The sequence below is a fragment of the Coregonus clupeaformis genome, chromosome 24 (genome assembly GCF_020615455.1).
Source record: "Coregonus clupeaformis isolate EN_2021a chromosome 24, ASM2061545v1, whole genome shotgun sequence".
Taxonomy (NCBI): Eukaryota; Metazoa; Chordata; class Actinopteri; order Salmoniformes; family Salmonidae; genus Coregonus; species Coregonus clupeaformis.
In genome coordinates, this window is record NC_059215.1 from 25,620,665 (window position 1) to 25,646,017 (window position 25,353).

Here is a 25,353-nt window from a genome sequence, read left to right on the forward strand (position 1 = left end):
ACATTCTCACTCAGTCTAGACAGCAGTGGTAGCCTAGATTTGTTAAAACCCAGACATGGTATAAATTGATTTGTTTGAAAGTCACTTCTGAAAACTTCCCTGCATTGAGTATTAAGACCACCTGACCACTTTCCAGATAATTCCAGAGAATGACCAAATCAGCTGTTATAAAATTAGCCCATCAAAGAGTGCTGGACAAATGGAGTATGGAGCTTAATTCGCTATCATCCTCTTACAAGACAAACTTCCATCCTTAAGTGCGTGGGGGAAGAAAATCTATACTTAATGCAGAGGTGATCATTTGTATCTAATAACTTAAGAATCCTTGGCTGAAAACTTCTGTAATTCTTCCAGTTAAAAACGCACCATGATCAAATCACCAAAGCCTAAACGTTGTAATGACTCGAGACGTTAATGCACTAGAACGTTAAATGGCATCAGAACATCAGTAGTTTCAAGTGCATGGCATTCATCAATTCTATTATGTTTTCCTTCGAGATGCACCTTAATTTCCCCCACTCCAGTATGCTTTTCCAAGAATTAGAGAAAAAAACATCCTTAAATGCTATTAAAACATACATTTGAAGTGGGCACCTTGAAGTGGTGCCTCTTAAAACAGATAAACATGAAATAACATGGAGAACGGGGGAAACACACACTGGCAAGGAGGGCTTGGATGACTTGTTATCTCACCTGTGGTCCCCCGTGATTCAATTGTAAAAGTCATCCCTCTAATAGGTTAAAAGGTTTTGATTACTCTTCCTTTTCTTGGTGTGTTGAAAGATAAAATGTGATTGAGCACACTGCCAGTGAGTAATTCATTTTGGGTAATGCATTGCATATACTAAAGACCTGTTTCAATCCAAAATAATTACATTTTTAAACTTGTCTAAAAGGGCCAGCTATGGCAGGGAATCAGTCTAAAAAGCCATATTATTATTCTGTGACAAACAACAGTGTGGTAGGTGTGGGTGTGATGAAAACATACTACTCCTCAACATTTAAGTTTTGTCTCATAAAATGCATCCAAACTCAATGATACTGATCTATTCTCAGCCTTAGTCAACTGTATGTCAGAGAGGTAGAGAAATCTTTGAAAACATGACCCTTATTGTTTGGTTATTCCTACAGTGGCATAACATGACTTATTCTAAAATACTACGTTTAAAAAGGGGCCAAGTTGTATCATTTTATCAAAGGTGTAGACAAACCGTTCAGAAATATTTATTATCCATTTATTCACCATGATATTAGCATGACCTTTGATGTACACAAGGGTTACACAAGGGGTGTGGAAATTCCTGGATCTCTGTATGCTGAGGGCTTATTAAAGTCAATCACCCGGAACCTTCATTGTGACAAGCAGATTAAACCATTTGCATGGTGAACCACCGACTGATGTTTGAGGAGAACATATATCTGTTTGATAACAAGATGGAAATATTCCGGCTTTTGGGATTCTGAACGATCATTTACTGATTCAGTGAGTGAAAAGGCCATAAAATGTGCAACTAAATTAATCCAGGAAAATAGGTCATGAATGAAAACTAGAAAAGAATGGATAACAAATTGCTAATAAACTGAGGCTAATAAGGCTATAGCACTGCATTAATTGTAGTGACTGAAAGATTGAGGAAAATAACCTAATTGTGGAAGAATATGCTAAACTTCTTTACATTATTTCCTTAACCTATAAATATTGAACAATTGACAAGTATCTCATAATCTATGTTAAGACAAGAATGTTGTAATTTACAGCATGTGTCGACATCAAATTTTTTTTACGACATCGCAATAAAAAATTCAAAGATAGCTCAGTTTGAAAACTAATAAGGCAAAATGTCAATTTTAGTAAAATGGTTGCAGTATATCTTCAGGGAGAGGAAAAGTGCTGTTCTTAGCAGATGACATAGCTGGTTTGCACAAGTTCCACCCAGACATCTCAATCAATTATAACCACATTGCACAGATTTCAGTCTTGTCTTGTTATTGACTTATAGATCATCCCTGTTATAGTGTACGGTAGCACATAATTGGGCTTTTAAGGGGTGGGCTGTATGTTAGTACAAGGCACATTTGGTTTGGCAGGATAAATATCAATTGAAATTAAAATGGTGGGTGTGTCTGGCTTTTCCGAATACCGGTAAATACCTTTTGGTTAGTTGAACAATAATTTTCTAATGCTTCTTGTAAAGCTAAAATTGCTAATGCACCAAAGTGCTCCCTGTACTGACCAATAATCTTTACAAATGAGATAACCAATAAAGTGTCAGGTACAGCCGAAAAAGAGGCGAAAACTCAATCATAGGAAGAGATGAACACTAACCAATGTGCTTTAAGAGAGTGAAGTTGATGAGCGGACAAGATTACAGCATCATTATTGAGTTTGAATTGGACCCAAATTTGACCATGCACTTTTTTTTTTACCTTGAATCTTTACTTTAACATTTTGAAAAATGTCCAGCAAACCTAATTATGTTTGAACTAACCAGTAGAATGTTTTTTTCTCTCACTAGTAACAGCATTGAAGTAAAATATGGGTATAAACCTATGGAAATGTACCAATGCACCATTATCAGATTAATTTTGGACAAATAAAACCCTTGGAAAATACTGACTTTAACTGGCTGGGAGGGTACTGTGTTTTTATTTAGTAATTTAGTAAAAGTATGAATATATGAAACCATAAAAGTTCAAAGGGATGCGTGGCTTTGAAATGCTGCCATACAATGTCCATATTGAAAAATATGATTTCCTGAGTGACTATGTTTAGAGGTCATCTGGGGTTTCAAGAGTTTTCATTTTACTTTTCCAAGAGAAAAAGCACTCTTACAAAAGCTGAGAAGGGTAAGAGACTTACACAGAAAATGTAAGGGATCAATGTTAGAAAAGTAGAGGAGGAAGAGTGTGATGATTGAGTAAGACTTTTCATATAGAATGAACCATCACACTGAACAGGAACAGATTTTATCCAAACTGATGGTAGTCTATACGATAGCATGAAGGCACAGATGCAAAGTGAGGGAGGTGCCGAATTGATTTAATTATCAAAGCAAGACTACCCATAATGTGAACTTCGATAGCAAAAATTCCACAGGTCGTTGCTGTAAATGAAAATGTGTTCTCAGTCAACTTACCAGGTAAAATAAAAAAACGTATTAATGTACAACATTGTCACTGAGCACTAGATAGCTAATGTTAAAGGCCCATCGTATCAAATAAAATTGTATTTGTCACATGCTTCGTAAACAACAGGTGTAGACTAACAGTGAAATGCTTACTTACGGGTCCTTTTCCAACAATGCAGATTAGAGACTTACAAAAATAAACATTGAAATAGCAACACAAGGAATAAATACACAGTGAATAACGAATAACAATAACAAGTAAAAATAACGTGGTTATATACAGGGAGTAACAGTACTGATAGTCCTGAATGACAGTACCGGATAGTCCTGAATGAATCGTGAATAATGATGAGTGAGAAAGTTAGACACACAAATATATTACCCCCAAGACATGCTAACCTCTCACCATTACAATAACAGGGGAGGTTAGCATTTTTTGGGGGGAGGGGTATGATATTTGTGTGTCTAACTTTCTCACTCTTCATTATTCACGATTCATTCAGGACTATCCGTAATCATGGTAGCATCAACATTAATGTAGAAGTGTTTAGAAACATTCTATTCTTATTTACAATAAAAGTGACTCCAAAATGACAATACATTATTTACCATTAATTCCTATTGGGCACAAAATAATCTGAAGCACAACCAAAACAAACAGCAAAATCATCCAACAAGTTTGTAGAGTCACAAGCTTGATGTAATCATTGCGTGCTAGGAATATGGGACTGAATACTAAACTTTTGACTACTTTAATACACATAAGTTAATTTGTCCCAATACTTTTGGTCCCATAAAAATGGGGGGACTATGTACAAAAAGTGGTGTAATTTCTAAACAGTTCACCCGATATGGATGAAATTACCCCTTTGCTTCTTAGCCGCTAATGCTAATCGCTAGTTAGCTAGCTAATAAATGTACTGAGTCAGAGTAAACGTGGCATTTTCATTCATTGTCATGTCAAATAACACTGTTTTCAAAGTGGCCGCTATTACACTACATAGCCAAAGGTATGTGGACACACGCTCGTCGAACATCTCATTCCAAAATCCTGGCCATTAATATGGAGTTGGTCTCCCCTTTGCTGCTATAACAGCCTCCACTCTTCTGGGAAGGCTTTTCACTAGATGTTGGAACATTGCTGTGGGGACCATTCAGCCACAAGAGCATTAGTGACGTCGGGCACTGATGTTGGGCAATTAGGCCTGGCTCGCAGTCGGCGTTCCAAATCATCCCAAAGGTTTTCGATGGGGTTGAGGTCAGGGCTCTGTGCAGGCCAGTCATGTTCTTCCACGCTGATCTCGACACAACCCATTTCTGTATGGACCTCACTTTGTGCACGGGGGCATTGTCATGCTGAAACAGGAAAGGGCCTTCCCCAAACTGTTGCCACAAAGTTGGAAGCACAGAATCGCCTAGAATGTCATTGTATGCTGTAGCATTAAGATTTCCCTTCACTGGAACTAAAGGGCCTAGCCCAAACCATGAAAAACAGCCCCAGACCATTACTCCTCATCCACCAAACTTTACAGTTGGCACTATGCATTGGGGCAGGTAGCGTTCACCTGGCATCCGCTGTTAGACTGCCAGATGGTGAAGCGTGATTCATCACTCCAGAGTCCAATGGCGGCGAGCTATACACCACTCCAGCCGACGCTTGGCATTGTGCATGGTGATCTTAGGCTTGTATGCAGCTGCTCAGTCATGGAAACCCATTTCATGAAGCACCCGGTGAACAGTTATTGTGCTGACGTTGCTACCAGAGGCTGTTTGGAACTCGGTGGTGAGTGTTGCAACTGAGGACAGAAGATTTTTACACGCTACGCGCTTCAGCACTCGGCGGTCCCGTTCAGTGAGCTTATGTGGCCTAACACTTCGTGACTGAGCAGTTGTTGCTCCTAGACGTTTCTATTTCACAACAACAGCACTTACAGTTGACCAGGGTAGCTCTAGCAGGGCAGAAATTTGACAAACTGACTTGTTGGAAAGGTGGAGTCCTATGACGGTTCCACGTTGAAAGTCACTGAGCTCTTCTGTACGGCCCATTCTACTGCTAATGTTTGTCTATGGCGATTGCATGGCTGTGTACTCAATTTTATACACGTCAGCAACAGGTGTGGCTGAAATAGCCGAATCTACTAATTTGAAGGGGTGTTCACATACTTTTGACCATGTAGTGTATCTTTTCAACTATAGAATTAAAATAATTATAATTTTTCCATGATTCCAACCGTTCACTCAAGTGTTTTGATCTAAATCGCAAGTCAAATTGCAATTGCAACGTTTGGTTAAAAATAAGGCCTAGGATTTTTGCCCATATCGTGCAGCCCTACATGGCAGCGTGGAAATGATCTTAAATGAGTGCAGGAAATGGAGAAAAATATTTTGGGTTGAAGTTTAATTGAACAGTATAAAACAATCAAAATGGATGGAGAACCATTGAAATCACTTAGAATGTACAGTGCATTCGGAAAGTATTCAGACCCCTTGACTTTTCCCACATTTTGTTACGTTACAGCCTTATTCTAAAATGAATTCAAAAAAATAAATCCTCATCAATCTACACACAATATCCCATAATGACAAAGCAAAAACTGGTTTTTATAAATTTTGCTAATTAAAAAACAGAAATATTACATTTACATAATTATTCAGACCCTTTACGCAATACTTTGTTGAAGCACCTTTGGCAGCGATTACAGCCTTGAGTCTTCTTGGGTATGATGCTACAAGCTTGGCACACCTGTATTTGGGGAGTTTCTCCCATTCTTCTGCAGATCCTCTCCAGCTCTGTCAGGTTGGATGGGGAGCGTTGCTGCACAGCTATTTTCAGGTCTCTCCAGAGATGTTAGATCGGGTTCAAGTTCGGGCTCTGGCTGGGCCACTCAAGTATATTCAGAGACTTGTCCCGAAGCCAGTCCTGTGTTGTTTTGGCTGTGTGCTTAGGGTCATTGTCCTGTTGGAAGGTGAACCTTCGCCCCAGTCTGAGGTCCTGAGCGCTCTGGAGCAGGTTTTCATCAAGGATCTCTCTGTACTTTGTTCCGTTCATCTTTCCCTCAATCCTGACTTTTCTCACAGTCCGTGTCACTGAAAAACATCCCCACAACATGATGCTGTCACCACAATGCTTCACCGTAGGGATGGTGCCAGATTTCCTCCAGACGTGATAAATGGCATTCAGGTCAAAGAGTTCAATCTTGGTTTCATCAGACCAGAGAATCTTGTTTCTCATGGTCACTCGGCAAACTCCAAGTGGGCTGTCATGTGCCTTTTACTGGGGAGTGGCTTCCGTCTAGCTACTCTACCATACAGGCCTGATTGGTGGAGTGATGCAGAGATGGTTGGCCTTCTGGAAGGTTCTACCATCTCCACAGAGGAACTCTGGAGCTCTGTCAGAGTGACCATCGGGTTATTGGTCTCCTCCCTGACCAAGGCCCTTCTTCCCGGATTACTCAGTTTGGCCGGCGGCCAGCTCTAGGAAGAGTATTGGTGGTTCCAAACTGCTGCCATTTAAGAATGATGGAGGCCACTGTGTTCTTGGGGACCTTCAATGCTGCAGACATTTTTCCCCCAGATCTGTGCCTTCAACACAATCCTGTCTCGGAGCTCTACGGACAATTCCTTCGACCTCATGGTTATTTAATCAATTTTAGAATAAGGCTGTAACGTAACAAAATGTGTAAAAAAAATCAAGGGGTCTGAATACTTTCCAAAGGCACTGTACATATATACAGTACCAGTCAAAAGTTGAGACACACCTACACATTCAAGGGTTTTTCTTAATTTTTACTATTTTCTACATTGTAGAATAATAATGAAGACATCAAAACTATGAAATAACACATACAGAATCATTTAGTAACAAAAAAAGTGTTAAACAAATCAAAATATATTTTAGATTTTAGATTCTTCAAAGTAGCCACCCTTTGCCTTGACAGCTTTGCACATTCTTGGCATTGATGATCCAGAGGAGGAATGGGAGAAGGTCATGTGGTCTGATGAGACAAAAATAGAGCTTTTTGGTCTAAACTCCACTCGCCGTGTTTGGAGGAAGAAGAAGGATGAGTACAACCCCAAGAACACCATCCCAACCGTGAAGCATGGAGGTGGAAACATTATTCTTTGGGGATGCTTTTCTGCAAAGGGGACAGGACGACTGCACCGTATTGAGGGGAGGATGGATGGGGCCATGTATCGCGAGATCTTGGCCAACAACCTCCTTCCCTCAGTAAGAGCATTGAAGATGGGTTGTGGCTGGGTCTTAAAGCATGACAACGACCTGAAACACACAGCCAGGGCAACTAAGGAGTAGCTCCGTAAGAAGCATCTCAAGGTCCTGGAGTGGCCTAGCCAGTCTCCAGACCTGAACCCAATAGAACATCTTTGGAGGGAGCTGAAAGTCTGTATTGCCCAGCGACAGCCCCGAAACCTGAAGGATCTGGAGAAGGTCTGTATGGAGGAGTGGGTCAAAATCCCTGCTGCAGTGTGTGCAAACCTGGTCAAGACCTATAGGAAACGTATGATCTCTGTAATTGCAAACAAAGGTTTCTGTACCAAATATTAAGTTCTGCTTTTCTGATGTATCAAATACTTATGTCATGCAATAAAATGCAAATGATTTACTTAAAAATCATACAATGTGATTTTCTGGATTTTTCCGTCTCTCACAGTTGAAGTGTACCTATGATAAAAATTACAGACCTCTACATGCTTTGTAAGTAGGAAAACCTGCAAAATCGGCAGTGTATCAAATAGTTGTTCTCCCCACTGTATGTATGTATGTATGTATGTATGTATGTATGTATGTATGTATGTGTGTGTATATATATATATATATATATATATATATATACACACACAGTTGAAGTCGGAAGTTTACATACACCTTAGCCAAATACATTTAAACTCAGTTTTTCACAATTCCTGACATTTAATCCTAGTAAAAATTCCCTGTTTTAGGTCAGTTAGGATCACCACTTCATTTTATGAATGTGAAATGTCAGAATAATACTAGAGAGAATGATTGATTTATTTCAGCTTTTATTTCTTTCATCACATTCCCAGTTGGTCAGAAGTTCACATACACTCAATTAGTATTTGGTAGCATTGCCTTTAAATTGTTTAACTTGGGTCAAACGTTTCGGGTAGCCTTCCACAAGCTTCCCACAATACGTTGGGTGAATTTTGGCCCATTCCTCCTGACAGAGCTGGTTTAACTGAGTCAGGTTTGTAGGCCTCCTTGCTAGCACACGCTTTTTCAGTTCTGCCCTAACAGGTCTGTGAGAGCCGGAATTCTTACTGGTTGGTAGGTGATCAAATACTTATGTCATGCAATAAAATGCAATTGAATTACTTAAAAATCATACAATGTGATTTTCTGGATTTTTGTTTTAGATTCCGTCTCTCACAGTTGAAGTGTACCTATGATAAAAACTACAGACCTCTACATGCTTTGAAAGTAGGAAAACCTGCAAAATCGGCAGTGTATCAAATATTTGTTCTCCCCACTGCTAAATGACGTAAATGTGCCCTTGAGCAAGGCACTTAACCCTAATTGCTCCTGTAAGTCGCTCTGGATAAGAGCGTCTGCTAAATGACTAAAATGTAAATGTAAATGTATTTGATACACTGCCGATTTTGCAGGTTTTCCTACTTACAAAGCATGTAGAGGTCTGTACATTTTATCATAGGTACACTTCAACTGTGAGAGACGGAATCTAAAACAAAAATCCAGAAAATCACATTGTATGATTTTTAAGTAGTTAATTTGCATTTTATTGCATAAGTATTTGATACATCAGAAAAGCAGAACTTAATATTTGGTACAGAAACCTTTGTTTGCAATTACAGAGATCATACGTTTCCTGTAGGTCTTGACCAGGTTTGCACACACTGCAGCAGGGATTTTGGCCCACTCCTCCATACAGACCTTCTCCAGATCATTCAGGTTTCGGGGCTGTCGCTGGGCAATACAGACTTTCAGCTCCCTCCAAAGATTTTCTATTGGGTTCAGGTCTGGAGACTGGCTAGGCCACTCCAGGACCTTGAGATGCTTCTTACGGAGCCACTCCTTAGTTGCCCTGGCTGTGTGTTTCGGGTCGTTGTCATGCTGGAAGACCCAGCCACGACCCATCTTCAATGCTCTTACTGAGGGAAGGAGGTTGATGGCCAAGATCTCGCGATACATGGCCCCATCCATCCTCCCCTCAATACGGTGCAGTCGTCCTGTCCCCTTTGCAGAAAAGCATCCCCAAAGAATGATGTTTCCACCTCCATGCTTCACGGTTGGGATGGTGTTCTTGGGGTTGTACTCATCCTTCTTCTTCCTCCAAACACGGCAAATGGAGTTTAGACCAAAAAGCTCTATTTTTGTCTCATCAGACCACATGACCTTCTCCCATTCCTCCTCTGGATCATCCAGATGGTCATTGGCAAACTTCAGATGGGCCTGGACATGTGCTGGCTTGAGCAGGGGGACCTTGCGTGCGCTGCAGGATTTTTATCCATGACGGCGTAGTGTGTTACTAATGGTTTTCTTTGAGACTGTGGTCCCAGCTCTCTTCAGGTCATTGACCAGGTCCTGCCGTGTAGTTCTGGGCTGATCCCTCACCTTCCTCATGATCATTGATGCCCTACGAGGTGAGATCTTGCATGGAGCCCCAGACCGAGGGTGATTGACCATCATCTTGAACTTCTTCCATTTTCTAATAATTGCGCCAACAGTTGTTGCCTTCTCACCAAGCTGCTTGCCTATTGTCCTGTAGCCCATCCCAGCCTTGTGCAGGTCTACAATTGTATCCCTGATGTCCTTACACAGCTCTCTAGTTTTGGCCATTGTGGAGAGGTTGGAGTCTGTTTGATTGAGTGTGTGGACAGGTGTCTTTTATACAGGTAACAAGTTCAAACAGGTGCAGTTAATACAGGTAATGAGTGGAGAACAGGAGGGCTTCTTAAAGAAAAACTAACAGGTCTGTGAGAGCTGGAATTCTTACTGGTTGGTAGGTGATCAAATACTTATGTCATGCAATAAAATGCAAATTAATTACTTTAAAATCATACAATGTGATTTTCTGGATTTTTGTTTTAGATTCCGTCTCTCACAGTTGAAGTGTACCTATGATAAAAATTACAGACCTGCAAAATCGGCAGTGTATCAAATACTTGTTCTCCCCACTGTATATATCAAATTACGATGAATGATAGGGCAACATTTAGATTTCTGCCTAAATAGACATACCCAAGCTATTTATTTACATTTTTCATGAGAAGGCCATAAACAATAACTGGTAATGTTGCATAGTTCTAGAAAGGTCTGGAACTCACCTTTCTGGCATTTACATTTTTTTTTTGCTGAGGTGTAGTTTTGAGGACACAAGCTGAAGTACATAGTACAAATATTAGAAAAATATGAAATATTATATATTTTTTCCGATTCAACAAAAGTGGGGCAATAGGGCTTGAAATGACTGAAATGCTTTCTAAATATTGTGTGATGTCACGAGAGGCTGTGTCCTGGAGGGACGTTACATCCCCCTGAGGTGGCTGCAAACCCAGACAGCTATGGCTCCATCTGCTGGTATGGTCGGGAACTCCACCCCTCTATGGCCAATCTTCCCACGCAGCTGAAACAAATGAGGAGCTGATGAGCTGAAGTGTGTGGGGGGTGAAGAGACACAGTCTCCAACCTGGGCTCTCTGGAGGACAAGAGTGCTGCACGTCCACTTCCATGAGGAATATAAGGATTTGGAGATACTTACCTTTGGGAAATATTCACCTTTGGATATATGCACCTGTGGAAATACGTGAGAGACATTTGGAAGGACTTTTTGCTGGGTTGGCCACTAGCTGCAACATGGACTACAGTAAGGCTGGGGAAAAGTTATCTGAGCGAGTGAGAATTATGATTTTGGATGTGGAAGAGACATCCCTGAACTGTTAACCCTTAAAGAGCCACAAGAGAACAGAATTTTGTTATATTTTCGTTAATTTCCCAAGACCTATAATAAAATCCTTGTTTTGTTTGAACCTTGTCTCCTTGCACTACTTGAGCAATCCCGCTGAAAGCTGTGTAGCCTCTCGTGACGTCACAATAGTAACAATCAAATGATAAACAACTTACTATAAGATTTCACATTTCTAACAACTGTCAAATAAATATGATCATAGTTAGTGACAGTACATTATTGGCACTATTTCATAGAACTGACAGAGAATTCTCTCCTTAAAGTCAACTGAGTGGCACGGAGACACCGTTCAAATGTGTGCAGACTAGTTACAACATCAGCATGAACTGATTTCGTCAGTCTGTGACCAAGAGAAAGTAGTCTTGTTTCAATTCTATTAAATTATTTAGTCTTTTTCATGTTGAGAGCTCTAAATCCGGCTGAGAACATCACAGCGAGATGAAACCACAACGGCTGGGAAGAGAAAGAGAAAATCTATTATTTGTCTGGATAGGCCCAAAGATTTGACACGTCACTCCCTATGCAAATGTTGGGTCTGAAACCTGACACTTCAAGTCAGCTCCGCTCCGTGGAAACGGAGAGCAGACCGATGGGGCTTTCTGGCACTATAAGGCACAGGACTCTACGGCGTTCACAGAGCGCTTTGTACACCAAAATGTCAGTAGGAACTGGTCACAACCGCTCAAAGTCCCCCATATTAACATTTAACAACACCAGCACCAAATTGAGTTACACTAAAACACTAGACGTACTTTTCAGAGCCAATGCTAGGTTTAGCCTAACTGCCAAGGTCTAAACCACATAAACTCTGCTCAAATCATGGGGAAAATAAATAAGATGTAAGGGGCATTTCAGTAAGTGAAAACCAATTCATAAAATGTTTCATTCATTAGAAGTTAATTTGCTCACATTAAACTCTGATCCAAGTAATCTAATCTACAAAAGGTATGTGTACATTTATCTGCAATAATGAACACTATGAGAGAGGACAGAACAACTAGCATCCAGGGAAGCAACAATGGAGGGCTAAAATGAAATCATTAGTTAGTATAGGATTCAGTCTCAGTGCGAATCAATTCATTTCAAATTGGCCTGTACATTTGTGGAGAAGCACCCCTGATACTATAATAGGCTAATAGACATGGACAAAATTGTGTTAGGCCGGTCTCAAATTTCCCCCAAACAATAGTTTGATGGACTGAAAAAAGAGAAAGAAGGAGAGGGAGAAAAATTAAGCTTTATATTAATTAGGCTATATGCTTTCATGGGCGATTCACTAACAGGGATGGTTGTCTTAAATGCTTAACCCAATTGCTTTGTGTTACCAGAACCCTGCTAAAAGGAATGAGGTTTAATACAATTAAAGTATTTCCTTTTCTCTCTTAACTGGTTGATGTACCCAACAGTGCTTTTAACTGCATTTTAGAATTACATCTTTAAATGCCCTTCTAATTGTTACGTCTTTCCCGCCTAATGTGACCTTTAGCTAAGGAAGCGGAGCCTCATGGGAGCAGCTGTGTGAAATCAGTGACCCTAGGAGACATGGGAGAGTGTGGCGAAACAGAACCATCTACGTGGATATCAACGCCGGTGCCACACAAAGTCAACATTATCTACACCAACAGCACTTCCAAACTTTAAACATCCGAATGGTCAGGCAAAGGCAATCCTGGGTTCTTTGAAATTGGACCTGTGATTTTCTGTTCTGCGTTTAACTGTTGGTTGAGTCGGTGTCAACTGTTGGTGTCAGCTTGTTTTACTGTTTTTGATTGTTGAGATATTCCCTGTTATTCCCTGTTGTTACTTCATATATGAATCAAAAGCTGAAAAAGGGGTAATGACCAACTTGTTTAAATGTGTAACATGTTTCCCTGCTAATGACAAAGTATAATATAGTCCCCGTTTTACATCTGTTAAGATGCTCAAGAGGTATGATGAGGTTGGTTTTCAAAGATTTAGAATTCTCCAAATGTGGTTAATCTTTATTGAATAATCCTAACTCCTGAAATTAAAGGTCAGCGTGAACGTTTCGATGCATAAAAGGGCCATGGAAAACTTCATTGACGTTTGGTTGGCAAAGGTTTAAAAATAACAGACAGTGCTGCATGTGTGACAACTTTAGCCCCATGGGCAAGGCTACAAACATGACATCAACATCACATTACGCAATTTTAAAGGGGGGCGGTGGATGGAAATCAGTCTCTTTTGCGACCAGTGCACATTCAGACCAAACTTTCCATTCATAAGTATTTGCCTATCAGACGTTCGTCGTCACAACTAGGCCTAACAGTTGAATTGGTCAATGCAATGGAACTTTGCAGGCTGGAACACGTGTGAGGCCCGATCTGGCTAAAACCCTTCAATCTAGCTAAAACACTTCAATCTAGCTGTCCCTCACAAAACAAAGCTTTTAGATCAGTCCAGATTATATCAGTGCCTGTTTATGACTCTTATTCTAGAAATCACTACTTTTTTTTCAAATGTGTAAACATCCCATCCCATTCATAGACATATTTCCTTACAGGAAAAGAACATCGATCTATCTATTAAGGGACATGTTTCAGCAGGTTGAATACGTGTTAGCCTAATACATGGCATCTCATGATGTAAGGATCATTATATTGAAACTTAGGACAAAGTGTCTGAACTTTTCATCTCTTCGTCAGTTACAGTTCAAATTCAAAGATTTTAGGAGGTGAATGATTCAATGTAAGTTTGATGAGAAATATTGATAAACAATCAACATTATGATGATCCGGTTTAGTTACACATTCCCCCAAAAAATGAAGGGCGTCTCCTAGAACATTTTCAAAAGGTTTACATTTTGGACTAGGCTATAACCCATAAACAAATGCACATCTAAAATCGACAGTTCTTTGAGTAAACAAAAACTACAGTATTCAAATATGGCCCTCGTGAAGTACCGTATTAACTTTATATCAATATTATGTTTTTCCCAATGGCTGCATAGGGTCGAGTTAGCCTCACCAAAACTCAGACAAATGACTGCTTGGATAAATACATCCACATAGGGGCAGGGGCAGGTGCTGGTGCCCCCCCATGACTAAAGACCAGTACCCCTGTCAGTGACACTTCACTTTCACTCACTTTGGCCAAAAGACCGGCATATATATCCCACAAATGTCTTTTAATTCAGGTAAAAGGCCTAAACAAGAAGGCTGGGGCCGCTCTGACAGATAAGGGTCATCAGAGATTAAACTGTGGCACTTTAGCTGGAGAAAGCAGCAGCGGTGTAGCACAACAGAACTACTCAGCCACCACAAACATTCAAGCCCCTTCTCAGCAGCAATCCAGTAATGGATACTTCCTTGGCTTCTCTATTGGTCAAAATGTTTTCATACAATAATTTAATTCAGAAACACTTTTACAAAGCAGGAGTGATCAATTTTAATTAGTTGATTTTTTTCTCAATTGCATAAAATGTAATGTACTGCCATCGATCTCCTTTGTTCTTTAATGCAGTGCCTCTTTCCTGTAATTTGAAGCTTTATATATTTTTTTACTTTTACAGTCAATGATGACATTCTGTGACAAGCAGCTCCACTTGTCTTTTATGAGCATTACCGGAAACAAAGACACATAAACGCAAATAGAAATCATTTAAAAGAATATAGTAAACTGAATGTGTTGCCACAATAATAATTTCCATTTAAAAAATGTCAAGTGCTCGCAGGCATACATGTACACTGTACAACAGGGGTATTCAACCTGGGATCCACGGCCCCCTAATTTTGAATTACATACCTTCAGTAGAAAATAGGATAATATTTCCTTTCTAATGATTTCAACTTTATTTCTCAACTCCTAATATTGAGCAAATTACACTCATTGGAGCTAATTACACTCAATGGAGTATCTGACATACTGTACAGTGCCTTCAGAAAGTATTCATACCCCTTGACTTATTCCACATTTTGTTATGTTACAGCCTGAACTCAAAATGGATTACATAGATTTTTTTTCACCCATCTACACACAATAACCCATAATGGTAAATTAAAACAAAATACAGAAATCTAATTTACATAAGTATTCACACCCCTGAGTCAATACTTTGTAGAAGCACCTTTGGCGGCAATTACATCTTTGAGTCATCTTGGGTATGTCTGTATCAGCTTTCTACATTTTCTCAAGCTCTGTTAAGTTAGATGGGGAGCTAACCCTGCATATAGCACTACTGGGGATCTGAAAAGTCATAGTCAATCGATCAATAATATAATAATACTTTTATCAAAAATGTTTATTTTCAATTTACAATCTGTAGAAACAATGAGAATAGAAAGGTTCAGAACTTTTGTGAAACACCACAGTACAGTCGTGGTCAAAAGTTTTGAGAATTACACAAGTATTGGTCATCACAAAGTTTTCTGCTTCAGTGTTTTTAGATATTTATACTGAAGTATAATTACAAGCATTCCATAAGTGTCAAAGGCTTTTATTGACAATTACATTAAGTTTATGCAAAGAGTCAATATTTGCAGTGTTGACCCTTCTTTTTCAAGACCTCTGCAATCCGCCCTGGCATGCTGTCAATTAACTTCTGGGCCACATGCTGACTGATGGCAGCCCATTCTTGCATAATCAATGGTTGGAGTTTGTCAGAATTTGTGGGTTTTTGTTTGTCCACCTGCCTCTTGAGGATTGACCACAAGTTCTCACTGGGATTAAGGTCTGGGGAGTTTCCTGGCCATGGACCCAACATTTCGATATTTTGTTCCCCGAGCCACTTAGATATCACTTTGCCTTATGGCAAGGTGCTCCATCATGCTGGAAAAGGCATTGTTTGTCACCAAACTGTTATTGGATGGTTGGGAGAAGTTGCTCTCGGAGGATGTGTTGGTACCATTCTTTATTCATGGCTGTGTTGGCGCTCCTGAGTGGCGCAGTGGTCTAAGGCACTGCATTGCAGTGCTAACTGTGCCACTAGAGATCCTGGTTCGAATCCAGGCTCTGTCACAGCTGGCCGCGACCGGGAGACTCATGGGCGGCGCACAATTGGCCCAGCGTCGTCCAGGGTAGGGGAGGGAATGGCCGGCAGGGATGTAGCTCAGTTGATAGAGCATGGCGTTTGCAACGCCAGGGTTGTGGGTTCGATTCCCACGGGGGGCCAGTATAAAAAAAAATACAAAATATGTATTCACTAACTGTAAGTCGCTCTGGATAAGAGCGTCTGCTAAATGACTAAAATGTAAATGCAAATGTGTTCTTAGGCAAAATTGTGAGTGAGCCCAGTCCCTTGGCTGAGAAGCAACCCCACACATGAATGGCCTCAGGATGCTTTACTGTTGGCATGACACAAGACTGATGGTAGCGCTCACCTTGTCTTCTCTGGACAAGCTTTTTTCCAGATGCCCCAAACAATCAGAAAGGGGATTCATCAGAGAAAATGACTTTACCCCAGTCCTCAGCAGTCCAATCCCTGTACCTTTTGCAGAATATCAGTCTGTCCCTGATGTTTTTCCTGGAGAGAAGTGGCTTCCTTGCTGCCCTTCTTGACACCAGGCCATCCTCCAAAAGTCTTCGCCTCACTGTGCGTGCAGATGCACTCACACCTGCCTGCTGCCATTCCTGAGCAAGCTCTGCACTGGTGGTGCCCCGATTCCGCAGCTGAATCAACTTTAGGAGACGGTCCTGGCGCTTGCTGGACTTTCTTGGGCGCCCTGAAGCCTTCTTCACAACAATTGAACCTCTCTCCTTGAAGTTCTTGATGATCCGATAAATGGTTGATTTAGGTGCAATCTTACTATCAGCAATATCCTTCCTGTGAAGCCCTTTTTGTGCAAAGCAATGATGACGGCACGCGTTTCCTTGCAAGTAACCATGGTTAACAGAGGAAGAACAATGATTTCAAGCACCAGCCTCCTTTTAAAGCTTCCAGCCTGTTATTCTAACTCAATCAGCATGACAGAGTGATCTCCAGCCTTGTCCTCGTCAACACTCTCACCTGTGTTAACGAGATAATCACTGACATGATGTCAGCTGGTCCTTTTGTGGCAGGGCTGAAATGCAGTGGAAATGTTTTTTGGGGGATTAAGTTCATTTTCATGGCAAAGAGGGACTTTGCAATCAATTGCAATTTGTCTGATCACTCTTCATAACATTCTGGAGTATATGCAAATTGCCATCATAAAAACTGAGGCAGCAGACTTTGTGAAAATTAATATTTGTGTCACTCAAAAAACGTTTGACCACGACTGTACAGTTGAAAAAGATATGGCAAATAGAAATCCAATATGGATGGTGTTACGAGATAGATGGGAGGTGTTGAATGGAGCTGAAGGATGGGACTAACAACAACAAGATAACTAATGTAAAGCATACTGTGTCCATAATAAGTCTATAGGTTATAGGTTGAGAGCTTTTGTGAAAGAGCACAGTTAGAAAGATATGGATATCATGAAAATGATGGGAGAGGTTGAGGGTATAGGAAGTTCAAGAGTAAAAACAAACAAAATAGAATTATTGTAAAATTGACTGTGTCCATAACATTTATATAGTATGTATAACCTGGAAGTAGAGGCCTAAGCGTTGTTGTTCTCTAGTTTTACTCCAATTAGGGAAGGGGTCATGGGGTTGGAAAGTAATAAAGTGAAATATATTTGAAAAAAGGGTATATATGTATGTATATGTATGTATATATTTGTGAGAGAAAAAAAAACATATGGGGTTACATAAGTATAACTATAAGAAATCTAAGACGTGTCAAATAAATGATATCCAGCTCAGGGCTCCAGCTTTGCTAACTTGCTAGCTAAGTGGCTAGATGTCAAGATCAAACTTGGTTGTAGCAGAGACATTCTAGCCTGAGTACCAGTCTCTTTAGCTAACATTCCTCTCCTTGCCACTCATTGTCATCGCCAAAGAGACTGGCATTTCTGCCATCTTCAAATATTAACATTCCATCATTAATGAGCTTGAGGAGAACAGATGATTGGATAACCCTCACAGCTATCCTCCAATCACAACAATTATCCAAATATTGGAACTCTAGCACTTTTTTTTCCTCTGCAGAACACGTTGGTATCTGGTTGCTAAGCAACCATTTTGTTTGTCCAGACGAAACCAGTCTGGCAAAAGTTGCTAACTCACATCTAAATATTGCAATTCCAACCACAAAACCTCTTTGCTTAGATTTTAAGCTTCAAAATACAACAACTTGCCTAGCTAACAGCTAAATGTTTGTTTTTGTCTTTGTAATAATTCTAATTCTATTTGAGGCTCCACAACTTGTCATGGAAAATATTAATGTTATTTCCAATGAGCAACTCTGCCGTGAATCCAGCTGCATATTAAACGTTGAGATTGCCAAAAGGCCAGTCTCTTTGGCAATGACAATGGAGTGGAAAGGAGTGGAATGTTAGCTAAAAAGACTGGTACCCAGACTAGACATTCAATCCCTCCTGGATCAAGATCTCTGTTGCCTAAATTGTTTTGTACGTAAAAAAGTATGATTATAATCATTTTTACATTTGTATAGCGCCCCTTGTGGGCACTTCCGGTAATTATGTATACCCCAGTATGGTACAGAAACGGTATGAAAATCTGGATACCGCCCAACCCTATTGGACTCCAATCAAGTTGTAGTGACATCTCAAGTATGAAAAATGTATGCACTCACAAACTGTAAATCGCTCTGGATAAGAGTGTCTGCTAAATTACTAAAATGTATATGTAATGATCAAATGAAATTGGATGCACCTGAGCTCAATTTGGAGTGTCACAGCAAAGGGATGTGAATACTTACAGTACCATTCAAAAGTTTGGACACACCTACTCATTCAAGGGTTTTTCTTTATTTTTTACTATTTTCTACATTGTAGAATAATAGTGAAGACATCTGAACTATGAAATAACACATATGGAATCACATAGCAACCAACGAAATGGTATTTGAGATTCTTCAAAGTAGCCACCCTTTGCCTTTGGCATTCTCTCAACCAGCTACATGAGGTAGTCACCTGGAATTCAATTTCAATTAACAGGTGTGCCTTGTTAATTTGTGGAATTTCTTTCCTTCTTAATGCGTTTGCGCCAATCAGTTATATTGTGACAAGGTAGGGGTGGTATACAGAAGATAGCCTTATTTGGTAAAATACCAATTCCATATTATGGCAAGAACAGCTCAAATAAACAAAAAGAAACGACAGTCCATCATTACTTTAAGACATGAAGGTCAGGTCAATACGGAAAACTTCAAGAACTTTGAAAGTTTCTTCAAGTGCAGTCGCAAAAACCATCAAGCGCTATGATGAAACTGGCTCTCATGAGGACCGCCACAAGAAAGGAAGACCCAGAGTTACCTCTGCTGCAGAGGATACATTCATTAGAGTTAACTGCACCTCAGATTGCAGCCCAAATAAATGCTTCACAGAGTTTAAGTAACAGACACATCTCAACATCAACTGTTCAGAGGAGGCTGCGTGAATCAGGCCTTCATGGTGGAATTGCTGCAAAGAAAATACTACTTAAGGACACCAATAAGAAGAGACTTGCTTCGGTCAAGAAACGCAAGCAATGGACATTAGACCGGTGGAAATCTGTCCTTTGGTATGATGAGTCCAAATTTGAGATTTTTGGTTCCAACAGCAGTGTCTTTGTGAGATGCAGAGTAGGTGAACGGATTATCTCTGCATGTGTGGTTCCCACCGTGAAGCATGGAGGAAGAAGTGTGATGGTGTGGCGGTGCTTTGCTGGTGACACTATCAGTGATTTATTTAGAATTTAAGGCACACTTAACCAGCATGGCTACCACAGCATTCTGCAGCGATACGCCATCCCATCTGGTTTGCGCTAAGAGGGACTATCATTTGTTTTTCATCAGGACAATGACCCAAAACACACCTCCAGGCTGTGCAAGGGCTATTTGACCAAGAAGGAGAGTGATGGCATGCTGCATCAGATGACCTGTTCTCCACCCAATTGAGATGGTTTGGGATGAGTTGGACCGCAAAGTGAAGGAAAAGCAGCCAACAAGTGCTCAGCATATGTGGGAACGCCTTCAAGACTGTTGGAAAAGCATTCCTAAAGATGCTGGTTGAGAGAATGCCAAGAGTGTGCAAAGCTGTCATCAAGGCAAAGGGTGGCTACTTTGAAGAATCTAAAATCTAAAATATATTTGTATTTGTTTAACACTTTTTTGGTTACTACATGATTCCTTATGTGTTATTTCATAGTTTTGATGTCTTCACTATTATTCTACAATGTAAAAAACACTACAAATAAAGAAAAAGCCTTGAATGAGTAGGTGTGTCCAAACTTAAGACTGGTACTGTAAGTAAAGTGAATATACAGTACAATTATGTGAAAAATAAAAAAATATTTAAAAATTACATATATGCAACAAACCAATGCCCAGCCAAACAAGATACTTGCTTATAGACCAACACATCATGCAAACAAACACAATGGCATCAATTTTTATACTGCCACAGTATCTTGTCCTTCACATCATCAAGGAACTATAACCCTTCACATCCAATTAGTTGATTGAGGCAAAATGTAAATGGCACCAGTGGCAAACAATGTGGAGCTTGTGTCCAAGCGACGCACCCCAGAAGTTGTTTTGTGGCGGCAGAAGAAGAGCCACCCTGTCACATGCAACTAACAGTGACAAGCCTATCCCCCCTCCTCTGTCAACCCCCTGAAACACACACACACACGCGCATATGTGCATGTGACACCGATTCGCACACATGCATGCAAGCACACACACACACAAAACACACAAAGTCACGAGGGACACATTGTGATGGGCATATAAAGCATACTGCATTGTTGGACACGCAGCAGGTTGGCATCAGTTTGGGACAAAGTAGCCCGACCAGCCAAGACGGCTAATAAACATACAATGGAGGGGCAATTGACAAGAGAGGTGTCCTGCTATTGATCATATGATTCCTTTCTGAAGGGCACCGTGACACTAGGATGAGGGGATGCCCACAAAGACGACGCACTGACAGATTGTGACATTCCAGTTGACATAATCTTGCGTCTCCCTCTCGAGTCAATAGCCGAAGATGCTAATCATGCGCTGTCTTGGATCAACAATTTCACGGTCTTCGGAAAGGGGATAGGAATTGGTGGCATGACCCTCCACGCAGGGGTGAGAGCACTTCTCCTCAGGGAGAGCCACAGAGGGAGAAGGATGGAAGCCAGGCAGGCAGGCGCATCAGGGCCTGGGCAGAGCCTGAATAGATTAATATCGCCATCTACTGGTCAGGAGTGGTTGGAGGCTGAAACTGGGAGGCCATGACGGCTCAGTCTCTCAGTAAGAGCCATCAGAAGCGGTTAGGCACTCACCAAGACAATGGGCCTCACATTAAAAGAGGTACTCGGATGAAAACCACAGCCACACCATCAGGGGGGAAACCTAGGCAGTAGACCTGCCGCAGCACACTGTGAAGTAGTGAGCAGGCTAGGTCTATTCCTAATCAAACTAACTGACATGGAGAAAAATGTTGGCAAAGTCTCATTTCTGGAGGCTTCTCAACTGCCAGTGTCTAACCTCAAGCATTGGATTAGGAAGCAAACATTGCCATGTTTGAGACTGATGAGATGACAGCATCTGAGGAAAAACAACAATCAGGGTCACAGTTAGGCTAGTCCTCGCTTCTCACTCAAGATAAATTGGGTCATTGAATGCCTAAAAGGCCTGTGAGCGTTAACGTACACCCCTTTTGCCCTCAGAACAGCCTCAATTCGTCAGGGCATGGACTCTGCAAGGTGTCGAAAGCATTCCACAGGGATGCTGGCCCATGTTGACTCCAATGCTTCCCACAGATGTCCTTTGGGTGGTGGACCATTCTTGATACACACGGGAAACTGTTGAGCGTGAAAAACCCAGCAGCGTTGCAGTTCTTGACACAAACCGGTGAGCCTGGCACCTACTACCATACCCCGTTCAAAGGTACTTAAATATTTTGTCTTGCCCATTCACCCTCTGAATGGCACATATACACAATCCATGTCTCAATTGTCTCAAGGCTTAAAAATACTTATTTAACCGGTCTCCTCCCCTTCATGAACAAAATTATAAACGCAACATGCAACAATTTCAAAGATTTTACTGAGTTACAGTTCATATGAGGAAATCAGTCAATTGAAATAAATTAATTAGGCCCTAATCTATGGATTTCATGACTGGGAATACAGATATGCTTCTGTTGGTCACAGATACCCTAAAATAAATGGGCCTCACAATGGCCCTCAAGATCTCGTCACGGTATTTCTGTGCATTCAAAATGCCATCGCTAAAATACAATTGTGTTCGTTGTCCGTAGCTTATGCCTGCCCATTTCAAAACCGCACCGTTACCATGGGGCACTCTGTTCACAGCATTGACATCAGCACACCACTCGCCCACACGACGCCATACACATGGTCTGCGGTTGTGAGGCCGGTTGGACGTACTGCCAAATTCTCTAAAACGACGTTGGCGGCGGCTTATCGTAGAGAAATGAACATTCAATTCTCTGGCAACAGCTCTGGTCGTCATTCTTGCAGTCAGCATGCCAATTGCACGCTCCCTCTAAACTTGAGACATCTGTGGCATTGTGTTGTGTGACAAAACTGCACATTTTAGAGTGGCCATTTATTGTCCCCAGCACAAGGGGCACCTGTGTAATGATCATGCTGTTTAATCAGCTTCTTGATATGCTACACCTGTCAGGTGGATGGATTATCTTGGCAAAGGATAAATGCTCACTAACAGGGATGTAAACAAATTTGTTCACAACATTTTAGAGAAAGAAGCTTTTTGTGTGTATGGAACATTTCTAGGATCTTATTTCAGCTCATGAAACACTTTACATGTTGCGTTTATATTTCTGTTCAGTGGTTTTAACAAGTGACATCAATAAGGGATCATAGCTTTCACTTGGAATCACCTGGTCAGCCTTTGTCATGGAAAGAGCAGGTGTATACACTGAAATTGTGGCACTGAAGAATAAAATGAGTAGAAAATTAAACCCAGTCCACATAGCATGCCAAAGCTGAAGTGATACTCGTAAAAGTGTGATATCAGCGCTGAATCACATTTTTCCTTAAGTTCAGCCAGAATCTTCTTGATTTACTATATACTTTCAGAAAGCCTGTAGGCCTAGACAATCTTGCCAGCCTACTCTTTCCACCACAGTAATGAGACTACAAAATCAGTACTATTGCTTCTGTACTTGATGTGTCAAACAACTATCAACTTGAACTGCCATCTCCACCTCTATTACATAAAACTGTATGAGTAACTTGCAAGGTATCAGATTGAGCATATAATTTGCAATAGCACTGCAGTTCAATGCACAAGGCGAAAGCTTGACAGTCACCCGCCACAAACTCAACACACACTGTTGGTGAAAGTACATGTTAAGATTTCACTGGGCCTCAATAGTAGGAGCCGAGCAGACAGCCCAGCCAGACACTAATATCACACAGGGTGGCATGTTACAGCAAAGGGGCTGAGTTGGCAAGTCGCTCTACAGCAGACGCCCCACCTGTTCTGTCATTGTGTTGACCTTGACACATAATAACACATGACAATACCACTCTCCGCATTTCAAAAGTAGAGGCATTTGATGAACCCCTTCACTTCCCTTTTCCTGCCCCCCGATACTTAAAACCACTTTCTACAGGCTGGCGGGGGCAAAAAGCATGACAGACTCACACAGAAATAGGAAGGGACAGACCAGGGAGAAGTCACGTACTGATAATAAATTAGTCGTGCAAACAGGTTCTTGTTGAGCTGGTGGGACATATGGATAGAAAAAAAAATGGATTTAATATATATAGCCTGTTCTACATGCATTATGGGAACAAACCACATTCATACTACTGCATATCTTGGTTTCATAATCAAAATTCTGTGTCAAAGCTTGATTTGCTTTGTCGGGTGTTGAGAGCCTAGACAGTGTTGGCACAAACACAATACAGATTTTGATATTTAAGTGAAAAGTGAAAACAGATAGAGGGGCAATGGGAAAACATGTTGTCTCTCTGTCAAACACTCCATTGAGAAGATGACTCGCACCAGAAACACTGCCACTGGGGCCCAGGGAAGTGAGCCAGTCCAGGTGTTTAATAATTGCGCAGTCGTGCCAACAGGTTGAAGAATGTGTCAGCCTTTGTTTATCTGCTGGTCTGTACTTGTGCCACACCTTAATGACAGCTCTTAACACTGTTCTTCCCCTATAGGCTGCCTGTGGGCACATACATCTCCTGACAAGAGTCAAGTAGTCTACACTGAGTAGTGCTGAGAGTATTGTGGGTCTACCATATTATGGGCTGGCTGGCTGGTGATGAGGTAATGGCAGGCTATTGATAATGTCTGCTCTTCTCAATGTCCCCCAAACGTGTGGGAAAGTCGGGTTTTCTGTGTAGATGTAAATTTGAGGTCCGGAGAGATGATGGGTCTAGTTTAACAAAATGGGACAGCTCCCTGACAACAAAGATCCAGCCTAAGCTAAGAGAATGAGACAGTTTCCAGAAAGCAAGTCTATACAGTGACTCTGTCCGACTGAAAACAGATTATTTGTAACTGTCAGAAGTGACTTTGCCAGAAGAGCCCCAAGTGCTTAGTTCCAACAGAAGTGTAAACCAACAGATGCTTAACTTCAAACTTTTTAATTTAATGTAAGGCAGATCACCTCATGGTACAGTGAATGTTCGGTATGTACAATATCTTGGCTATTGGCCATGGTAGGCTAATTGCGTTAAACATTCAAAGTATTCTATTTGGAATGTTTACGTTCATTTTAAGCAGCAGACCTGAATTTCTACTAATTTATAGAGTGCTATCTTATTCTGATACCCTTGATAAAGTCATAATCTCGGGCACCACACACAGAGAAACTCCAAAATCCTATTAGCGTTTCCCTTTCATAATTTTTCATCAAACCGAGAAAACTGACACGTATTAATTAATATCCATTACGTGTTTTTTTCTCCCTCTCCGAGAAGACGTTGTGGGGAAAAGAAGCAATTAGCTTAACAAAATAATCAAAAAAATATGTTTCAGAAATCCCTGATAAATGTCCTATGAGGTCCCATCTAAATGTAAGAAGTGTAATACATTCTTGCTGTCATATTCCATTAAACTGCTATTACAGTCTTGATAGAACTATTAGTCACTACATTATTAATAACATTAATGTATTTACATTTTTGGTGTACAAGCCTGCTTTCAAGCAATAATTTATGAACCCGACGTCAGATATGTTATAATGTTCCCCATCTACGGTCTTTTGTGTTTA

General features: G+C 40.8%; 1 protein-coding gene across 1 annotated transcript in view; it reads right to left on the reverse strand.

The window, feature by feature from the left end:
• pex14 (peroxisomal biogenesis factor 14) overlaps positions 1 to 25,353 on the reverse strand; it is a 124,262-nt gene that overhangs the window by 76,370 nt on the left and 22,539 nt on the right. The window lies entirely within an intron of this gene.